The sequence below is a fragment of the Camelus bactrianus genome, chromosome 15, assembly GCF_048773025.1.
Source record: "Camelus bactrianus isolate YW-2024 breed Bactrian camel chromosome 15, ASM4877302v1, whole genome shotgun sequence".
Classification (NCBI taxonomy): Eukaryota; Metazoa; Chordata; class Mammalia; order Artiodactyla; family Camelidae; genus Camelus; species Camelus bactrianus.
Window position 1 is genome coordinate 390916 of NC_133553.1, and position 22050 is coordinate 412965.

Here is a 22050-nt window from a genome sequence, read left to right on the forward strand (position 1 = left end):
TCTACCCTTCTAGATTCCTCTGGATGGTCTAGGAATAAAATTTGACATGAAATGGATTAACAGGAGAAAATCAAGTGAAAATTTAAAAACATGTATACATTGGAGAGACCCAGGAAGTCACCAAAATGACTGAAAACTTTACCTTAAATGCCATTTTCAGCTAAAGACAAAAGTGGATTTGGGGTTTAATGGCTTGGGACTTAAAAGGGGAAGAAGGCAATTCATGGAGATAGAAAAGCAAATGTTTGATAATGAAAAGTTTGCTGGGCCAAGCAGAGACACTGGGACACAGAAAGGAATAACAGACTTTAACAGACTCTTCCCTATCTACCACACTACTTTATACCAAAGTTATCTATGGCGTAAGCTCCCTTCCTGGAACATATCCTCTAACTATATTCTTTTAGGCAATTAAGGGGAAAGTCAAAGGTTCTTCCTGAATTTTTGGGGCCTTAAAAATAGTGAGCTTAAATTAATCCTTATGTCAAAGAGACACATTTTGGGGACCCCAAAGTTAGCTCCCCTACATGATTTATTTGACAAGTTTATATACCTAGAGTGAAACTGACTTTAGAAGAAGGGAAAAATCATTACTTCAGCCTGGTGTTTTCAAGAACCACTGAATGGAAGAGATGCCCCTGACCAAGAAGTTGAAGTAAGATTCAATGAGAAAATCAAAGCGTCCTAGGTGATAAATTGTTTGTAGCACAACCACCCAAAGGCAGCTGACATAAAATGGTGACCTGACACCCGTGTGCTCAACCATGATTAATTCCGATGCTGTGTTTGACAAGGATACCTAATGACGTTTTACCTATGCTCAATCACTTTTTAATATTTTAATATCGGTTCAGGTATTCTATGGGCTTTTGTAAAAACTGTTTTGAGGATAATTTAAAAATTTTATAGGTATCAAATTTTTTCCCATCTTAACAATGAGAAGATTATTATATATTTATATGTGTTACCCTTTTCCCCCCTATTTTTATATGCTTTTGCTTGCACTGGATATATATGTGCAATTTGCATGATACTAGAATCAAAATTCTAAATACATAAAATTTTTCTTGTTTTTCTTAGACTTCCTGATGAATATTTTTTTTAATCCTGAACATCTGAGTGGTAGTTCTTCCTAGATAAATTAGTCATTTCTCAAATTGATGAACAGATATAATAATTTAAGTGAAATTTGTTTGGTTAAATAATTGGAATTTAACTATATTTACATATATTTAGCACTGTTAAATATATGTAGAAACACTCAAAGATGGGATAATTTTTTTTCAAGTGATTATAGTGAACTGGTTGTGAATAAGTGGAGTCCATATACTAAAAGTTTAACTGAAGAAAGCACAGAACACACACCAAAATAGAACATCAGCTGAGGGGGACCAGATGGCACTTCAAGAGATGAAGGACAATAAATAAGGGCCATATAAAGGAGGAATTTGACTCAAGGATTGGAAGAGTTTAGCTTTTGTTACGTCATAGAGAATTAACATAGCTTTATTTTTATTTTAGGAAGATTTATAAGTACCATGGAGGCTAGATTCAATGAGAAGGAATTAGAATTAATTCTAATTAATTAATTGTTTAATTAGAGCAGAACAATAAATTAATAGATGATTTCATTAGTGCAGGTGATAGGCAGTATATTCCTAAAGCAGATTGGGGCAAGGAGAGCAAATATGTGGCAGCGGACCATCCATGCTGCTGTGATGGATGCCGGTATAGAAGGATGGCAAAAAGTGTGACAGGCAACAGTATTCTGACGTTATTTGTTAACCAGGAGGAGAGCAATTATGAACTGAGCAGAGAAATTAGGTGAAGAAATGACACAGTAAGTAGAAGAGATAAATTTTAAAAGGGCCAACCAGATTCAAAACATGAAAAGAGTGTTACCATTTTCTTTGAAATTTTAATGTGTAGTTTTAATTCTAAATCATTCAATTTCCTCTTGCCTTTATTTAACTCATAAAATAGCACAACACTGACACTTTGGTGTTATTCAAAGCACCACGCATCCTGGGGGCCTGCATGGTCTTTTTACTCATTAAAAGCAAGCACCCAACTTTATAGTTCTGTTAATCTTTTACTTTTAAAAATATCTTCTTCATGGATAAGTCCCTACCTTTGTAGAAGATATTTCCAGATTTTATTACTCTTCGTCTTGTATCTAGAATTAGACCAAAATTCAGGAAGACTACGAATGTGGGATGGAAAACAAATTACATTGTTATTTTTAATAGGTTCTAACTGCAATTTGGCATTTCTTTTATGATATGGGCAACAAACTACAGTAATAATAGAAATCTAATGAACTTGCTTGCTATCAAGATAAATGCCATGTACATTCATATCATATTGTAGTTGTAACTCTCTCAAACTAACATTTACTCCCATTTCTACTTTCAAATTGCCCACACGATCAGTCATCTTTCTGTAGAGGCTCATGTGACATAGTTGTCCAACAACAAGCAACTCTGTGCCTCATCATTATTAAGTCACCAAACTTTAAATTGTCATATTTTCTTACTGCTTTCTAGTGTTCCCTAACTCAATTGTTATTTGATCAGTATGTGAAAAGAGGCAAGTCAAAGATTACTCTATAATATATTGTTCTAATCCAAGCTGACCAATAGACTTCACACTTTGAAAATGCTGTAAATACATTTTCTTTTTAGCTTGTAAGAGCATATATTACCATATCACATTTATGTTTTGACAACTGCATTTCAATATAATTTATTTTATTTGCAGTCAGGTATATATCATTTTTATGTAGTTAAAATGATTATCTGATGATAGTTTCACAGACTTCATGTAGCTGCAACTCATATTACATGTGGTTGGAATAAGCAAATCCTTACGTATTGTGATACAAATGACATTTTTTGCTAAAAAGATACTAGACTGCAGGGTCCTCTGTAGATTAAAATAGCCCAAAGGTCCAGAACGAAAGCAACATTTCAGCAGTTACCATTAGGACCTTAGCAAAGTTCATGTGTGATTGAATGGAAAGAAAGTTAGACTGTAAGTCTTGATTAGGTCATAACTCTGTCTTGGGCAACTCAAACTTTCTAGGCCCCTTTTCTACTATAAAATGTTGGATTTTTATTTGACAATTCTATCTTTGCTATAAATGTGATTGTATATGTGTTTTCCAGTTTAACATTGAGCTAAGAGGAAATGGGAGGTTTAGACAGAGATAGGTAAGGGTGAATTCAAATTGCAAGAATGACTTTTGAGAGCCAGGCCCACCGGAGACAGTGAATGATTCAATGGGGATCTGGATCTCCAGGAAGAAGTCATAAGAGAAATGTTTGAAAATCAGTTGGAGAGAACTGGGGCAATTCCGTCTTTCTTGGCATTACTTTCTATTATAATAGAAATATATTTCTCTGCCTATCTGAGGCTTATAGATTTGTGCTAATTTTTAAGGGAAAGAAGCTATTTTCTTTGGATTACTGAACTTTAGCCAATATATTTGAGGAACAATTAATTGACCTGTACCTTTCAAGGCACTGGCTTTGACCGTGTTTAACTGAACTTCTTGAATTACGCTTGCTATTAGACTGTATAATTTACAAATTATGTGTGTGCTTGGGAATACTATTTCTGAGCTATTAATAGTGTTTTATTTGATTCAGAAATCAAAGCAGTCTTTCTTATGGAATTTTATAACTGGCATTCTTTGTTCTACCACAAAGAGGTTCTCTTAAGTTATAAAAATATTAATTATAAATATTTCTAGGTCTAGGAATGTTCAGTCATAGCTGTCATGTGGGTCAATTTTAGGTTCAATTCTCCACTCTAACTTCTTTTTGAGATTTGACTTTTGGTTTGTCATATATTTTTTTGAGCGTGCTATCTGGTATAAAATATTGTGTGACTGCTTAAACTGTATATGTGTAAATACCAGTTTCACATTATGGACCTCTAATATAACCATGAAATGGTACAGTACCTCTTACCAAACACCTCTTGGAAAGGACATAAATCAAGCTCTCAAGATAGTGCTAGTGCTCATGAACAGTTTATAAGAGTCAAGCAAAGCTACTGGAAGATGAGAGAGCAGACATAAGCCATCCCTACCAAGCTACCCAACCCCGAGATCATTCAGGCTGCAAATTGTCAGACGTCTGGGTAAGGTCACCATAGACTATCCAGACACGGAGAAGACAGCCCAGACAAGAACTACTCAGCCAACCTAGATTATTATGAAAATCATGAATGCTTACTCTTTTAGGCCTAGGGGTAGTTTCTGAGTAGCTTATTATACAACACAAGCTAAGTGATAGAAGGGTACTGGGATCTGGGAGTACTTTTTGGATGTTCTTTTTTTGTTTTGGTGGTATTGAAATATTTCATTTAGTTTTGTTTTGCTCTATTTTTAAATAGGCTTAACTGCTAATGAGTAGAAATCAATCTAGAAGACAGGTTTAGGTTCTAGGAAAAATAAGTGATATTTTTAGCTAACACTAAATAAAAACTAAATACATAGCATTTAAATAAGAAAAATTGGATGTGGAAGGATCTCTTGTAATTGAAAGAAAAGAGAAAAGGGTTGTTCTCTTGGGGTTTGGTGTTGGGAAGCCGAGGTGAGAATTATATGTTAGCTTTCCATTTCCCTGTGAGGCAGGATGGAGGGCCATCCACTGAGCCTGAGTGAGGAGATGGTTGACTGTTTTAAATACTGCTGTGAAGATGAGAAAGCTGGCAGAGGAATGTACTAGAAATGACAGTATCTTTTGAAAATGTGAAACAACTCTATAGCTGAGAGTTTGTTTCAATTTTGTGATTTTTGTTGCACAAAAATGCAGTGTATTTGTCATATATAAAATATACACTAAGCCTATTCTCTCCATATGTAAGTCTCTGAAAACACAATGTATACCTTTGAGGTCTGAGCAAGAGTTACTCTCACACTGCCCTGGTTGAAAGATCTCTAGATACTCTGTTGTCTTAATGCCTATGTAACCCTTAAATTCCAAGACCCAAAGGGAATTACTTTTTTCATTTTTATCAATGATCACTAATCCACATCTAGGTAGTGCAATTAAAAAAAATAAAAATTTTGTCAAAGTTTTAAATTTTTGGAGATTTCTCCCCAAAGCTCATATGCAGAATTTTTGTGGGAATTAATTTTGGTCCTAATTGACCTCTGGTTTTGAGTTAACTCAAGAAAGAAGGGCAATCATGGATAATAATTAATAATATAATAATAATAATAATAATACAAAGTATGGCTTAAGAAGCTAGATATCACTACTTATAAACACACACATATACAAAGACACACATGCCACATACATTCTCACACACATATTCATTAAATTCTCACAATGCAGCAACATATTTTTTACACATAAACACGCTGAGGAACAGGGAGGTTAAGTAACGTGTTCTAGGTTACACGACAGCAAGTGGCACAGCCAGGAGGCAAACCCAGGGAGTCTGGCTCCAGAGTCTGTGCTGTGAACTACTAGGCTGTTTTGCCTTTGGAAGGCTCTGGACCATTTTAATCATACTAGATTAAAATATGCACAATAGACATTCAGAGATTGCCAGCGCTATTTGACAAATGTTAGGTTATCAAAATTCAGACAAATGGTATCTTTCTGCTAGACAGAAATTATTTTGAACCAAACACAGATGAGTTGTGCATGGATCCAATTTTTAGTGACATCAGCAGTCAGAAATGTATAGATAGACTGAAATAAGAGGAATTACTTCAGTATTTATTTGGTTTTTCAAATTCTGTTTAAACATCATAGGGGTGTAGAACTCATTTTTCACCTGCACATAATTAAGAAATGATTATATAAATAGAAAAATGTGTATAATGTAGGAGAAATGCCTGAACAGCACTGTGCTGCATAGGGAAATAGACCTAAAATAAAAGGTAATAATAGTTTTAACAACCTTTATGCTCCTGAAATCAGCAATTAAATATATTCAAATCTGCAACGACAGAGTTCATACAATGTAATATGTACCTAAACATGGACATTTCTAATGATGTTGAAAGCCTAGGAAAAGGGATCACAAAACCCTGGTGTGGTTGTAATACTTAGGCAGTGGTTCCTGAAAGGGGAATAAAACAGCAAACTAATAAAACTGTTTATCTGATGACATTCAGAATTTCTGACTGTCATTCAGACAAAGCTTGTTGATAATCTAACAGTCAGAAACAGCTTATGGGCCTCAAAATACTGTCACCTGGATTAAAGTAAATATTTTAAACTATTGTAATGATGTCTTAATATGTAGAATGGGGTAAGAAGAATCTCTTCAATTTCTGTAAGTAAAATTTAATAAGAGTTGGGAAAAAAATGTAAAGGGTAAGTTAAGTTTCTGCTTTGGACAGTTATGTATGAATAGCCCCCAGATAGTTAAATCTTCCTGTATTTATTTAAATGAAGCACAAAGTTTAAGTTCAAGTTAAGAGTAGTTGGTCTAAAAATGTTTTTAAAGTGGCATGTACTTTAAATACATAAGAATACGTAAGGTACTTGGCATCTAACATTTGTTGAAGTGTGTTTGAATCTACCTCATAAAATATAAAATAAATATAGAACCTGCTTTCTAGTGTGAAAATTTTGGAATACAAATTATATTTATATTTATACTTTGGCTGAATTTAATGGTACCTGAAGCAGCTAATTTCAGTGCCTCTGGAAAGGGCAAAACTGGAAGGATTCCGTTATACTAAAATTCCCGATCAACTTTCATTCTTTGTTATTGTTTTATTTCATTATAGCTGATGAAAGGGACCAACTCCAGAAGCCTGGTGGGGCAGTGATGAAGAGCAGTGTAGTGTCTATGAAAGCATTCTGCTTCTTCTGTTTTTGTTCTAGAGAGAATTCCATGGATTCTAATGCTTTCATCACCCACCTCTGTGCAATTATCACCTTTGCTAATGAAAACACAGGCTCCATAGAATTTAATCTCTCCATCCACAAAGAAGTCATTGTCCTTGACATCCCAACATTAGGGGCAGTAAGAAAAGGTGAACAGGAGAAAGTACATGGCATTTTCATGGTATTATAACCCATGTTTCCTAACGGAAAAACTACAAAGTAAGAGCACTTACATGTTCTTGTTAGTGCCTTAACTCCACTTGGCTCATTTTTATCCAAAACGTTGAGAAAAAGGTGAGGCAAGGTTTTATTGTCACTTTGAAATTTGGCTGTAACTACTCTCCTTTTATTATGCATGATTCTGCTAATGACCAGTCTCTCTACTAGCAAATAAGTAATTGCTTCTTCCTTTAACTATTTTTTTGCTCCATTATTAAATGTAAAATACCTATGGAAGACTCTACATAAGGGATATAAAATGTATCCAAAATAATTCATCATAAACTAAACCCCAACTTTCCACCCCCAGCTGAGCTCTCTCCACTACTTGTCTATGTTCTGCTCAGTTCTGACAATTTGCCATCACTGGAGTATGTATTGCACTTTTTAGCCTCAGTATGTTTACAGTTGTCATTCCATCTGCTAAAATACACATTCGCCAAAAACCTAGCCTATTTAAGCCCCAGTAGTAATGTGACTTTCATGAAATCATCTCCAATCATCACAATGAAAATATTTCTTCTAACTCCAATAGCATCATGTATAATTTTGAATCGTGTATCCCATGGTGTACTGAATTAGAACTGATTATTTACATAGCATATACTCTACTATTTGGTAAGGGCTTTGAAGGCAGAGCTTTGTACCTTCATACCTTGTCTTAGCCAAAGCCATCTTAAGCCAGCTTCTGCCCAACTTACCAGCTGTCCACATGTGCAGGGTTAGCCTAACCAAGATCAGCAGAGCCCAGCAGGTCAGCTAAACCACCCAACTGATTTGACATGAGAGATGAGAAGAAAACCAAATGATTGCTAATTTACGACAGAACACTTTGTGATGGCTTACTTTATGCTAATAGATAACTGCTATTGATTGCCTTTAAAAGCTCTGTTCATTCTAGTAAGTCAAATTGGTTTTGTTTCATCTGTTTTGAAAGTTACCATAGTATATCCTCAAGACTATTTCCCTTGACGTCTTGTTTTTGGTGTCCAAGGTATTTCTATTAGAGGCAGAGACTACTCAGAGCAAAGCATTAGGTTTCTCTGATAATCACCTGTCTCACTGTGGTCTTCAGGAAAGAATCTTCCAGGGGTGCTAAAGATCTTTCATATGCTAAAAATTTTATTAGCAATTTTCAGGTACTTCAGCTTCTCTGAGGACAAGTTAATCAAGTGATTCACATAACTACAACATCTTTGAGTGCCTACTCTGATCAGAAGCTCATCTAAATGCTGAGGTTTAACATGAGAATAAGACACTATCCCTGCTCTGGAGTTTTAGGATGAATGTGGTACATACTACTGATATATCACAGTGCTTGACATGTGCTCTGATGTCATACAGTCTCAGATTAAATCCAAGGTCAAAGAGTAGGTACTCTGCTTCTTTCTGTTACATAAAATAAAATTTGAATTAAGTGTATGAATCTGAGAAATAAGGATAACAATAGATGCCACTGAGGACTACTTTGAAACTCACAGTGAAGTAATGCATGTAAAGTACTCAGCATAATACTTGGCACATAGCAAGTGTTCAATAGAGGTTGGCTATTACTCTAAGTAATTAAATAAATTTCAACGTGATAGATGGCATATTAGAGGTGTGCAGAACGTATTGAGAACACAGGATGAATTGTTCTCCCTAGAAGAGCTACGTAAAGCTGCAGAGAAGGGGTGACATTTGATCTGGGACTTAGAGAATGAAGAGAAAATTAGGCAGAAAAAGCAGGAAAGACAATCCCAGATAAAATACTGGAATGAGCATAAGCTGAAAACATCCTTGTGTGTGAGGAATAGTATTCCAGTCTTGTTAGAACAGAAGATGTTTGCATTGATTAAGGGGTAGAGACCGGTTTTACTACTTTGAAATTGGGAGGGTATAAAAAATATACAATTCTAATTACTATCTAATGAACACCTACTACGGATCAAGCACTGTGTTAAGCTCTTACACTGCAAAATTTCAATGCCATTGTGGCATTGCAGGAACATTATATCCCACTTATTTGATGATAGATTGAAAAACAGATTTAGTTACTTGCCAAAGGCCACTGTATGGTCAGTTTGAAGTCATGTAAGCATTTTCAACCACAGGGTGATGTAATGGGTTTTACAATTTAAAGTCCAAATAAAGAGGGATTGGATTGGAGTAGGAAGAGGCTGAGAGAGATATATAAGGAAAATTCAAATAAGGAATTAAGTTCTGGACTGGAGCACTGGCAGTGGGGAGGATTACGGGTGACAGCCTGAGACACTTCCTATGACCTAATGAAGCCAGCCTGTTATTCTGTTGAAAAATAAAACTGATTGAAGATCCTCCAAGTCAGCCCTTATCCTGTGTATTAACAAACAGGATCTGGGGAAGTGCTTTTTCAGGTGTGTTAGGAAGGTCTCAATACTCCATTTTAGTATTATTGACCTCCTCTAGAACACCTTGCAAGAAATGACACCATGTCCTTCTAAGTCCCTGGGAGACTACAGAGGCAGAGCTATGATTCAGGCATGAATCTGTGGCAAAAATGCTTGAAGTAATGAAACAATTAAGCCCCAAAACTGTCTGGGTTCAAATTACAGCTCTTCTACATGCTAACTTTGTTCTATACCTGTGTTTCTTTCTATGGAGAATGGAGATATTACCTTTCTCATGAAGAAACATAAAATGATGTGACTGTAAAGTGCCTAGAACAGAGCAGGACAAGTGGTAAATACCTAGTAAATGTAAACCATTTTTACTATTATTTCTACTTCTAGAGTACATAAAATAATACTTTAAGTTACTTTTTAAAATAAAGACATATAAAGCCAAGGAAAGTTTACTGTAACATGTATTCTTCCAATAAATATTTCTTACCTGATAAAAATACAGAAATAAAATTTCCCTTAAACTTTTGTTTAATAGATAATTTTCAGTTGGATAAGAGCATTAAGAAAAAATTCCCCTCGTCCTTCCATCACATTTTTGTGTTTTTCCTTCTGTAAGTTAGAAACATGATCTTTTAATCCTAACCTGGCACAGCCCATTGTTGGTTAGTCAAGAGGAGATATGAATTATTGAGACAAGTTATGATTTTCATTTTTTAGATGACATGCATATTATTAGATTTTAAGATGACTGCAAGATTATGCTCCATTTTTTATACTCAATTTGAATAGTTCTGTGGATTTCAGAAAAAAAGAGAATTGAATTATCATTCTGCTAAGAGGATGGCTTACATCTTCCTACAGCCAGATAGAATTGGCATCATGAAATCAGTCCCTGACTATGTTAGCATATCCTACCAAAACCAGCATGAAATAGGGTAAAATAGAAAAACTCTTATGTGACACTTTCTTTATAGAGATTTATATTAACTTGCAGAAATTTCATTCATCATCTTTTGACTTCTCATCAAAAGTAAATTTGATAGCTAAGTCTGCTCATTGAAATTTTATAAAAAAAAATTCAAACAATGTAATACTTCTTAATGTTAAAATGTATGCATTGCATTCTGTATATGATTTATGAACAAAATATCACATATGAGTGATATGGCACCATCATTATTATGACTATGTCAAAAATATAATTTATATTTAACAGAATCAGCCAATTCTCTGCCTTTATGAGTATAAGGCACTCAAACAATTCCACAAAAAAATACATTATCTTGGTTTAATCTATCAAACTTACTTCTACTCTTACTTTTTTCTCAAACAACATAGAAGAAGCTGATTTCCATGAAAGCAAACAATGATAATAATATGGCATTACATGATACATTCACTTTAAAGAAAAGGTTAATGCCAAAAGCCCAGTCATCTTTTTATTTTATTTTATTATTATTTTCTTACTGAACTATAATTTACACTGTTGTGTTATTTTCTGGTGTACAGCATAATAATTCAATTGTACATATATATTCTGTTTTATATTATTTTCCATTATAGATTAGTATAAGATATTGAATATAGTTCCCTGTGCTTTACAGTAGGACCTTATTTTTCTATTTTATACATAGTAATTTGTATCTGCTAATCCCAAACTCCTAATTTATCCCTCCCCCTACCTTTCCCCTACAGTAACCATAAGTTTGTCTTCTATGTCTGTGAGTCTGTTTCCATTTTGTAAGTAAGTTCATTTGTATCATTTTTTAGGTTCCACATATAAGTGATATCATATAATATTTGTCTTTCTCTGTCTAACTTACTTCACTTAGTATGATAATCTCTAGGTCTACCCATGTTGCTGAAATGTCATTATTTCATTCTTTCCCTTTTATATGTTTCAGTAGTATTTTATATATATTTACACACACAAACACAACATTTTTATACAATCAACTGTTGATGGACATTTAGGTTGCTTCTATATCTTGGCTATTGTAAATAGTGCTGCTATGAACACTGGGGTGCACGTATCTTTTTAAATTAGAGTTTCCTCCAGATATATGCCCAGGAGTGGGCTCTCTGGATCATATATGGTAACTTTATTCTCAGTTTTTTAAGAAATTGCCATATAGTTTTCCACAGTAGCTACACCAAATTATATTCCCACCAGCAGTGTAGGAGGGCTTTCTTTTCTCCACAGCCTCTCCAGCATTTATCATTTGTGGACTTTTTAATGATGGCCATTCTGACCTGTGTGAGGTGATACCTCATCGTAGTTTTGGTTTACATTTCTCTGATAATTAGTGATGTTCAGCATCTTTTCATGTGCCTTTTGGCCATCTGTATGTTTCCAGTCATCTTAAATTTCACCAAATATTGGGAAAAGTGAATATATAAATTTGGGTCCATTATGTTCACTGAGGCCCTGAAACCTGTATGTGGAAGAGTAGGGTAGATGTTTGTTGATTTACAATAAATAATGCACAGAGGAAGGAAGGTGCTTAAATTTACTCACAAGAACTTACTTCCAGTTGAATAGCATATAAGCAAACATATATACTATTGCTGCCTATTGAGATTTTTCTGTTTGTAGACTACCTTCAAATAGATTATTGACATCAAGAGCAAGAATATTTTGGTTCTGGTAGTTCAGTGTGCTCTTTTTTCTTTCCCTTTGTATATGAAGAAGAAAATGTGGTTAGCATTGCTGGTCAGTAGATAATAGACCAAAAATAGTGAGACAAACTCTTTTAAGCCTATCTGCCCTGTCATCTCCAGTATACAACATCAAACTGTGAGTCAGAGGAACAGGAGGCAAGTTATAAAGCACTGAAGCCCAAGTCACACTATATGTGATGCTATGCTATAGTGAGAAAATCAACTGTTGAATTTATTTAACAAACTCCAGAAACCCATGGTTTGAAGAATTCTTAGTAGTTATGTACATATAGAATTGTGTATATTAATATTCTATACTTACATTAAATTCATACTTTAATTAAATAGTACTTATATTGAATCATGTTCTTTAATATAAATTGAAAGAAAGCACAATCACTAGAATTAGAGACATGTTCTGTTCAGTTATTGCTAACAAAGAATAACAAACATTTAGGTGATAATTTGGATGCTTGATACATAAAAAATGTGTTTATTGAAATATATTTTTAAAAGGTCGATCCTTCTTTTTAATTTTACTGTATTTTGTGGATTGCTTATTTCATTACTAATCTCATTCTGCATTCATAGACTAAACCAAGGTTATAATGAAAAAACAGGTGATAATAAAGTACATGAGAACTGTCTATGTGGCCAGCACCTATTTAACTCTTGCATTAGCTCTACAAAATAAGTGCTGTAATATTCATATACAGATCAGGAAATGGAGATTAAGAATAGTATCAAAAGTTGCACAGCAAAAATTCAAGCTCATGTGGTCTGACTCCAAAGTACATGCTCTTAAACACAACACTTTGCTGCTTTAAAATTGCACATAAATTCCACCACTTTTCTCACTTGTAGCGTTCAACAATGAAGGGACACATAGAAAAGAAAATGAAATAGGAAAGCTTTCATATAAACAGATTTGAAAGCAACATGGAGAGGAAATTCAACTGATGCAATTAATAGTAACTTTCCAGGATTTTTGCAATATCCACAAGATAATTTCCTGAACATCAGTAGTAACCATTAATCTAAATGTTTGCATATTTTGCCACCTTCCATATTCTTTGCACATTGGGCTTTCACTCTTTCTGACATCTTGAAGAATTTACACATCTGTGATCCACAATCAGCATGAAGGATAAAAGTAAGTCTGGTGAAATTAATTTCCTAGATACTTTATAAAAAATCAACGAGTTCTCAAACTAGTGGAAGAAATAGGATTTTTTCTGAGAAAAGTTGTGATCCTGTACACACACACACACACACATACATATACATACATACAAAAAACTGCTGTCATGTAAGCAGTTGATTAGTCTGATTATTTGTTGGGCATTTATTGGAGAGAAGAAGATAATGAATTAGAAAAGGCATCTTCATTATTCATTCATTTATTCTTCAATTTATGATATATTTAAAAGCCTCCTTACTATTCAGAGTGAGGCAAGGCACTGTTCTCAGCATTTAGGATATAAAAGTGAATCATAGAGACATAGTCCCCATTTCCATGGTATTAATAATCTATCTCACAGGAAACCTCAAAATAGTAGTCAAGAGATGATAAAGGCCTGATCTAGAAAGATAGATTAAAAGGAATTCAGATGTGAAAAAGGTTAAGGAGGAAAACGCAAAGCCTTAAGAACTAAGGATAAAAAATAAAGAGGGGAATAAAATTAGTCAAAAGAGAAATCTGAAAGAAAATATTTTAAAATCTTCTTTATTGAAACATTTCATGACAAATTAGATCTGAATGACTATATCACCAAAATGATCAATTACATCTAAAAGTAACAATTGGCATTGTGAGACTCTAAAATCACTCTAATTAAATCAGGTCAAAAACAGTTACTCTTGTAATCAGTCTTGTATTAAGCATACATTTTTCTCTTGAGAAAGTCAAAGTACTCTTATCCTCCACACATCCATGAGGGGTAGAAATGAAGAGATTGTTCAGAGTTAGACAATATAAGAGATCTTATTCTTGAATGCCTTCCTTCTGCTCTTCCTTTATTTTCCCAATAAAATACGTGCATGGAGTACATCTTAAACAAATCCTTAAGTTTAGAAGAATTTAGGGCTATACTCTACTACAATTTTATGATAAATTAGGCTACATGATGTGGAAAGGTATTATCTAAGAGAGAGGTATACTCAGTGACTTGAAAAATTACAACATTCCAAATGACATTCCAAAAAAATATGCACACCTTTTACTTCAGGCCAAATTGCTAACCTCTGTTATAGTTGATGAAGCTCAGTTCAGGAAAAATGGTCCCACTAGGATGAAGAAGATAGTATAAAAACACGACATTTGACACTGGGTCAAGTGTGCGGCTTGATTTACGCTGTCTGACATAGGCTTATGGCTTATGATCAGGAAGTCTGTAGGAGAAAACAGCACTAATTTTACTGACAAGAAAGCAAAGGGGAAAAATCAGAAGTAGGGTGGAAAGGCTCTAAGATGAGTAATAATAGTGCAGGGAAATAGCACTTACTCTGCTAGTCTGTAAACATAAAATCTAAATATAATGTTGCACTTTTGAATTTTAGTAAATACAATGGTTAAATTAGAAGAAATGAGAACATTAAAAATTTCATATAAGAATAAAGACTGGAATACTTCATCTCAAAGATCCTGAGACAAATAAGCATCTGAAAAGGATTTATTACAGAAACCAGAAAAAGGACTGAAAGCTAGTAGGACTGAGAAGTAATAATGCCTAGAGATTAACAGCACAGACTCTGAAGCATGACTACTTGGTCTGGAATCTGACCACACTACTTACCAGCTGTGACTCTGAGTAAATTAAGGGTAATTAAAAAAACTCAATTTACTGTGAAGTAATTAATGTTTGACTTGTAGAAATGAAGACTGTAATATCTATCCTAGTTTTCTTTATTGCCATAGCCTGTGAATATTTATAAAGTTTAACTATTTTTATCTTCTGCCTAAATATTCACTGATTAAGATACACTGTGATGCTTCATTTTGTGATATGAAGAATAGTGAGTTGATAGTATGTCAGAACTAGAAGCAGTGACTTATAATACATTGTGGATGGGTCAATGTGTCTTGGGCAAAATGTACAATATTTGCATTAAATCAGTTATAAACAGTTTTAATTATGCAGAGAAGCATGTACCTGGGCGTTGGGCAGCCGAAGTGGTAAACTACATTGGGAATTTTTGCTAGTGATGTTGACGAGTAACTAGAGCCTTTTTCCTGCTACCTTCGGACTTTGGCATCCAGCTCACCAGTATGTGACTAAAGCTAAGCCAGTCAAATTGTATCACTTAGAATAGTGAGCCTGCAGTGAATATCTGACTCTGACTCTGGTGTTAATAACCTAAAATAGCAGTGAAAGTTTAGGATTCATTCCACCAATCATAGTTTGAGTACACTGAAGACAGTGACACTGTAATCAAAGGCCCAACAGTGTTGTATTAAGTATCCACTGAGAGTAGTAACCCAGCTATGGCGGTCAGTTTTGTGCTGCACCATGAACAGAGCTGCTCTGGAGGTCTTTGGGAGACGTCACTGTGTTCTCAGCTTTTCTCTTTCCCCTTCTACTTTCTAGGTGTTTGTTTTAAAAGGTTTTCCATACATAGATTCTGTGAGCTTCATCTTATACTTTCGATAATCCATCTTTTAATTATATTAATTGGAATTTATTTTTGCAATTTATAGCTAAGAACTATGACACATGAATAGATTAAGAATAATATATGTGGGTTGATTGCAGGTTGCAAATAATTCTGAAAAGTTTAAAAATAACAAAATCACCTATGTGGGAACAAAAATGACCAGCCCAAGATTTTCTGACAAATAAGATAACTAACTTATAAGTAAACCCAAAAAATCACTTGTGGAAATATTTTATGATCATTTTCTTTTTCTAAATTAAGAATTTGGTGTTTTAGAGCAGTTTAAGGTTCACAGCAAAACTGAGGGTAAGGTACAGAGATTTCCCACACATACCTGCCCTCAAACATGCATAGCCACCCTCATTATCAGTATCCCCCAGCAGAGTGGTACATTTGCTAAAATTTATGAACACTGACAGAGCATAATCACCTAAAGTCCATAAGTCCATAATTTATATTAGAATTCATCCCTGGTGATGTACATTCTGTGTATTTGGACAAATGTATAATGACACGTATCCAACAATATACTATACAGAATAGTTTCACTGCCCTAAAAGTCCCCAACAACAGCAGAATAGCATCTTCTTCTCAAGTGCACATGGGACATTCTCCAGGATAGATCATACGGTAGGTCACAAAACTATTCTCAAAAGATTTAAATACTCAAAAGATTTAGATGACACATATATCATTTTCTTTGATTACAACAGGGTGAAGTTAGACATCAATAACAGAAGGAAAATTTTTTTTAAAAAATTAGTAACATGTAGAAATTAAACAACACACTCTTAAAATCCAAAGAATAAATTGTAAGGGAAATTAGAAAATAAAGAAGAATGAAAACAAAAATGAAGCATGCCAAAATACAAAGACGCAGTGAAAGCAGTACTCAGAGGGCTATTTACAGCTATAAATGTCAACATTAAAAAGGAAAAAGAAAAAAAACTCTCCAATCAATAAACTAAATTTACACTCAAGAAAAAAAGAGAAAATTTCAGCAGACCTATAACAAGAGATTAAATCAGGAATCAAAATCCTCCCTACAAAGAAAAGTCCTGGACCAGGTGGCTCTACCCGTGAATTCTACTAAACATTTAACTAATTATTAACACCAATCATTCTCACCCTTTCCAAAAAATTTTAGAGGTGGCAATACTTCCTAGATCATTTTTTGTTGCCAGCATTACTCTGATACCAAAACCATATAAAGACATCATGAGAAGATAAAACTACAGACCAATATTTCTTATGAATATGATGCAAAATCTTCAACAAAATATTAGCAAATAAAATCCAAAAACATATTAATAAAATTATTAGCCATGATTAAATGAGATTTATACCAGTACATGCAAGAGTGGTTCAGCATAAGTAAACCGATGAAGGTAATACATCACATTAACAGAAGTGGAGCAAAAAAAACTATATAATTATCTAAATTGACTCAGAAAAGGCTTCTGACAAAATGTAACACTCTTCCCTGATAAATACTCTCAGAATACTGAAAGTAAAGGTAAAATTTCTCAATATGATAAAGGGTATTTATGAAAAACTCAAAACTAACATCATACACAATGGTGAAAGACTGAAAACTTTCCCACTATGATCATGAACACAGATGTCCATTATTACTGCATTCAACATTGTACTGGAGGTTTTAGTCAGAACTATTAAACAAGAAAAATAAATATAAGGCTTCCAAATTAGGAAGATGAAAAATCATCTCTACTCATAGATGACACAATTTTATATATAGAAACCCCCCCAAAAAATTCATAAGAAAGCTAATAAACAAATTCAACAAGGTTGCAGGGAAAAGATCAACACACAAAAATCACTTGTGTTTATATACACCAGTAATAAATAACCCAAAATGGAGATTAAAGAAGAAATTCTATTTACAGTAGCACCTGAAAAATTAAATAATTAGAATTAAATATAACCAAGGAGGTGAAAGACTTGTATGCTGCAAACTAGAAAACAGCTGAAAGACGTTAAAGAAGACCTAACAAATGGAAAGACATCATGGTCATGGAGTGAAAGAGTTAATACCCAAAGCAATCTGCAGATTTAACACAACCTCTATCAAAATTCTTACATTCATTGTTTTGGCAAAAAAAAAAAAAAAAAAGGAAAAGCCAGTCCCCAAACACATACAGATTTGCAAGGGTCTTGATTAGCTAAAAACAATCTTGAAAAAAAAAGAATGTTGAAGAACTCACTTCATAATATCAAAACTTACCATAAAGCTACACTGGTTTAAAAGATACTGTACTAGCATAAGGACAGACATATAAACCAAAAGAATAGAATAGAGAGCCCAGAAATAAATCTTCACATAATGAATGGTCAATTTATATTTGACAAGAGTGCCAAGACTATTCATTGGGGGAAGAACAAGTCTTTTCAACAAATGGTTCTGGGAAAAATGGACAAAGTATAAATCTGGACTTTACCTACAACCATAAGAAAACATTAATTAAAAAGAGATCTAAAATGTAAACTCAAGAGCTAAAACAATAAAACTCTAAGGAAAAATAATGGAGAAAATCTCCATGATACTGAGTCTGTCATTGACCTATGAATATGACATCAAAGCAAAAGTAACAAAAGAAAAAAATAGACTAAGCTTTATTAAAATCAAGAACATTTATGCATCAAAAAGCAAAAAGATAATATAATGAATGAGAGAAAATATTTCAAATTAAGTGTGAGATTAATATCCAGATTATATAAAGGATCCTTTTAAAAATACAATAAACAGCCCAAATAAAAACTGGTTTGAAACAAGATTTTCAACAAAAATAAACAAGTGACCAATTGCTTGTGAAAAAAATACTCAACATCAGTAGTTATTAGAGACCTGCAAATCAAAACCACAATAAGATACTATTTCACACCTGCTAAGATGGCTAAATAATAAAATAAGTAAGTAAATAAAAAGCTCCAGTATAACAGTTGTTGGTGAGGATGTGGAGAAACTGGATCACTCACGCATTACTGTGGACAACGGAAACTGGTAGTCACGTGGAAAACATTTCAGCAGTTTCTCAAAAGATTAAAAACAGAAGTACCATATGACTCAGCAATTCTACTCCAAGGCATATATCTTAAAGAATTTATAGCAGGGACTCAGATATTTGTATACCAATGTTCATAGAGGCACTGTTCACAAAAGGTGGAAACAACCTGCTGTCCATCTTCAGATGAACAGATAAACAAAATGTGGTCTATGCTTCATTGGAATATTATTCAATTATTAAAAATAATGAAGTTTTATTTTATTTTATTTATTTTTAATTTTAGAAGGGAAGCCCCTTTTTATTAAACTTGTACATCTTACTTTCTTCCTTTCAGAATCCTAATAAAAAACTTATGTTTCTGCTTACTTAAAAAAACCAAAAAACAAATGAAGGAAACTATTAAAACATCACTTTTGTGATGGGAAAGGAGAAAACAAGATTCAACATAAGTATAGAAAACTGTATCAGGAGCAAAGAAATAATTCGAAGAGGAGCTTACTTCAGTCTAGGGCCAGACCACCTGCACACACAGCCCTAACCTAAGAGGATTTCCAAAGCAAACCAACCCCAGGAGACCAGGGAGCAAGCCCTAAGAAGTTTGTTACTTCTGAAGTAACAAACAGAAAACGAATGATCGCACAAATACAAATCACTTTATTTGAAAAAAGTACACACGCATTCAACACGTCTCCCCTCCCTTCCCAGGCTCTCTTTAATCAACAGCTGGTGGAGGAGGGCAAACCCTTACCGACAGGGCGTTCACAAAATGTATGTGTTCTTTGCCAGTTGCCATTTGTAGTCCCCAGAACTCCAGACGGTGCGGAGGGTGCACTCCTGGTGCCAGTGTGCCACCCTGATCAGGCAGACTATGGAGACTCCCAAGAGGATCAGGACCATCACGGACAGCCCTGCCAGGACCACCATCACTTTAGTGCCGTGGGGCAGGGCAGGATACAACTCCTTGCCAAAGCAGCGCTGCATGCACTCCTCCTTGGAGGGGTAGCTGTTTTTATTGCACTGGCACCCTCCATAGTTGAAGTTGTCAAGAGTTCCTCTCGGCATTAAAGTACCAGCGTGGGAAGGCTGCGCGGCAAGGCCCAGTGACCGCCTTGGCAGTGCAGTATTCTTCATAGTTGAAAATATCACTGGAGATGTCACCAGCATCCTGATTTCTAAGAACACTTGGGACAGAGGAATCTGCTCCATTCCTGCTGGTGGCCGGACCATCAATGGTGTTTTCTGTGACACCAGCACATTTTGCAAGACACTCCTCCTTGGTCATATAATTATCATCATTCCCTTCACAGCCTCCATACACAAACTGCTGGCAGTATCTGTCAGTGACATTGTAGGACCACCTAGGGATGGCGGCCCAGCATCTTCCCACTATTTTCAAACTTGGCAAAATTCGTGGATGACACATTCTCCATTGGCAGCCTCAGCCCCAGAGAGGAGCAGCGCTGCCAGCAGAGCGAGGAGAACCCAGCACCGCTTCCGCCTACACAGCTGCGCCAAGACAGGCTCCACCTGGCCGCGCGCCACCAGCCGTTGGGGTCTCGGGATCAGGTGCTGGAAGGGCCTTTCCACGCACATGCACTGGAGCGCCTCGCATTCAGGTGCGGGTGCTCGCAGATGGTCCCAGTGTGTGGTGCTGGCTCTCGCCATGCAGGAGATGTCCGGGAAGCCCTTTTCTCGGAACTTAGGTGTGTGGACACCCTGGCTCCTTTGCCCACGATGCTTCAGTCCGCTCCTCGCTCACCCCTGACTCTCCCCCAGTTCAGAACCCCGCTGCACCCACAAACGCTTGGCGGGCACTAGAGGTAATGGCGGCCGCTTAAAAGCAGCTACCCAAGGTGGTCCAAGAATGAAATTTTAATGTATGCTACAACACGGACCTCGTAATCATTGTGCTTCGAGAAGTAAGCCAGATATAGAAGGACAAATATTGTATGATTCTACTTACATGAGGAACCTAGAATAGGCAAATGCATAGAGACAGATATAGTAGTAGTATTTTACCTGGGCTCAGGGGGAACAGGTGTTACTGTTTTCATGAGTATAAACTGTTTTGGAGGATGATGAAAAAGTTTTGGATATAAATAGTGGTGATGGTTGCACAATATTGCGAATGTATATATAATGCTACTTAGGTATATACACTTTTGGTTAAAATTATAAACATTGTGTATATTTTGCCACAAGAAGACAACAAAACAACACACTTATTACCTCCCAGTCTCTTCAGTCTTTCATAAGATTGCAATCAATGTGCTGTCCAGCACTGAAGTCTTATCTAAAGGTTCTACGGGGAAATAATCTGCTTTCATACTCATGTGTGATTGTTGGCTGGTTCAGTTGCTTGAGGGTTACTGGATTAAGAAGCTTAGTTCCTGACTTGCTAGTGGCTCATGCTCAGTTCCTTGCCACATGGGTTTTTCAGAATGGCAGACTGCTTCATCAAAGCCAGAAAGAAAGGGAGAGTATGTTGGAAAAACAGAAATCACAATCTTTTATAACCTAATCACATGAGTGACATCAGTGACATCTCATCATCTCTGTCATATTTTACTGGTTAAAATTAAGTGACTACAGTCAGAGGGAGAGGATTATACAAAGATAACATCTCAGGAGGCAGGGTTCTTTGGGGGCCATCTTAGAAGTTGCCTTGCTGCACAGAGATTATATAAAATGATACCATAGTATGTGCATGAAAATTATTATCACACTATTGTGTCATCATATAATACCAAACCAAATGTTTCTGAATATTTAGCAACATGTACCCAAGGATTCAGATGACAGACTTGAATATTCACCTTTAGTCTATATTTTTCTTGTGCCACAAAACCCAGCCACAAAGATAAACACTTTGATACGTCCAACATTTCTTTTTGAAATGAGAGCATTTTGCATGCCATCTTAGATAAATAACATTTTTTGAAAGATGTTCAAACTATCTGGCCTTCTGCGATTTTGCTTGTTTATTATTGAACATCAATACTTTCTTCCAACAACTTGACACGCCATTATTGTGACTGTAAATCTGTGCTACATCTTTGTAGAATTGTAACTGATGCCCAATGACATCTAGCTGGTACCTTAAATTGTTTATCAATAAAATTATGTCTTTGAATAATATACAAACATATAAGAGTGTGTATAAATGTTTGTATATGTAATTTGTGCATATTGACCCCAAATAGACCTATTATTTCTAAGAAAAAAGTGGTAAATCCTAAAACTCTGCCTCAGTTCTTAATAAAA

At 35.0% G+C, this 22050-nt stretch overlaps 1 pseudogene; it reads right to left on the reverse strand.

Moving 5' to 3' along the window:
• Positions 1-19428: 19428 nt before the first annotated feature.
• Positions 19429-20500, reverse strand: LOC141573383 (kunitz-type protease inhibitor 2 pseudogene; annotated as a pseudogene).
• Positions 20501-22050: the final 1550 nt, after the last annotated feature.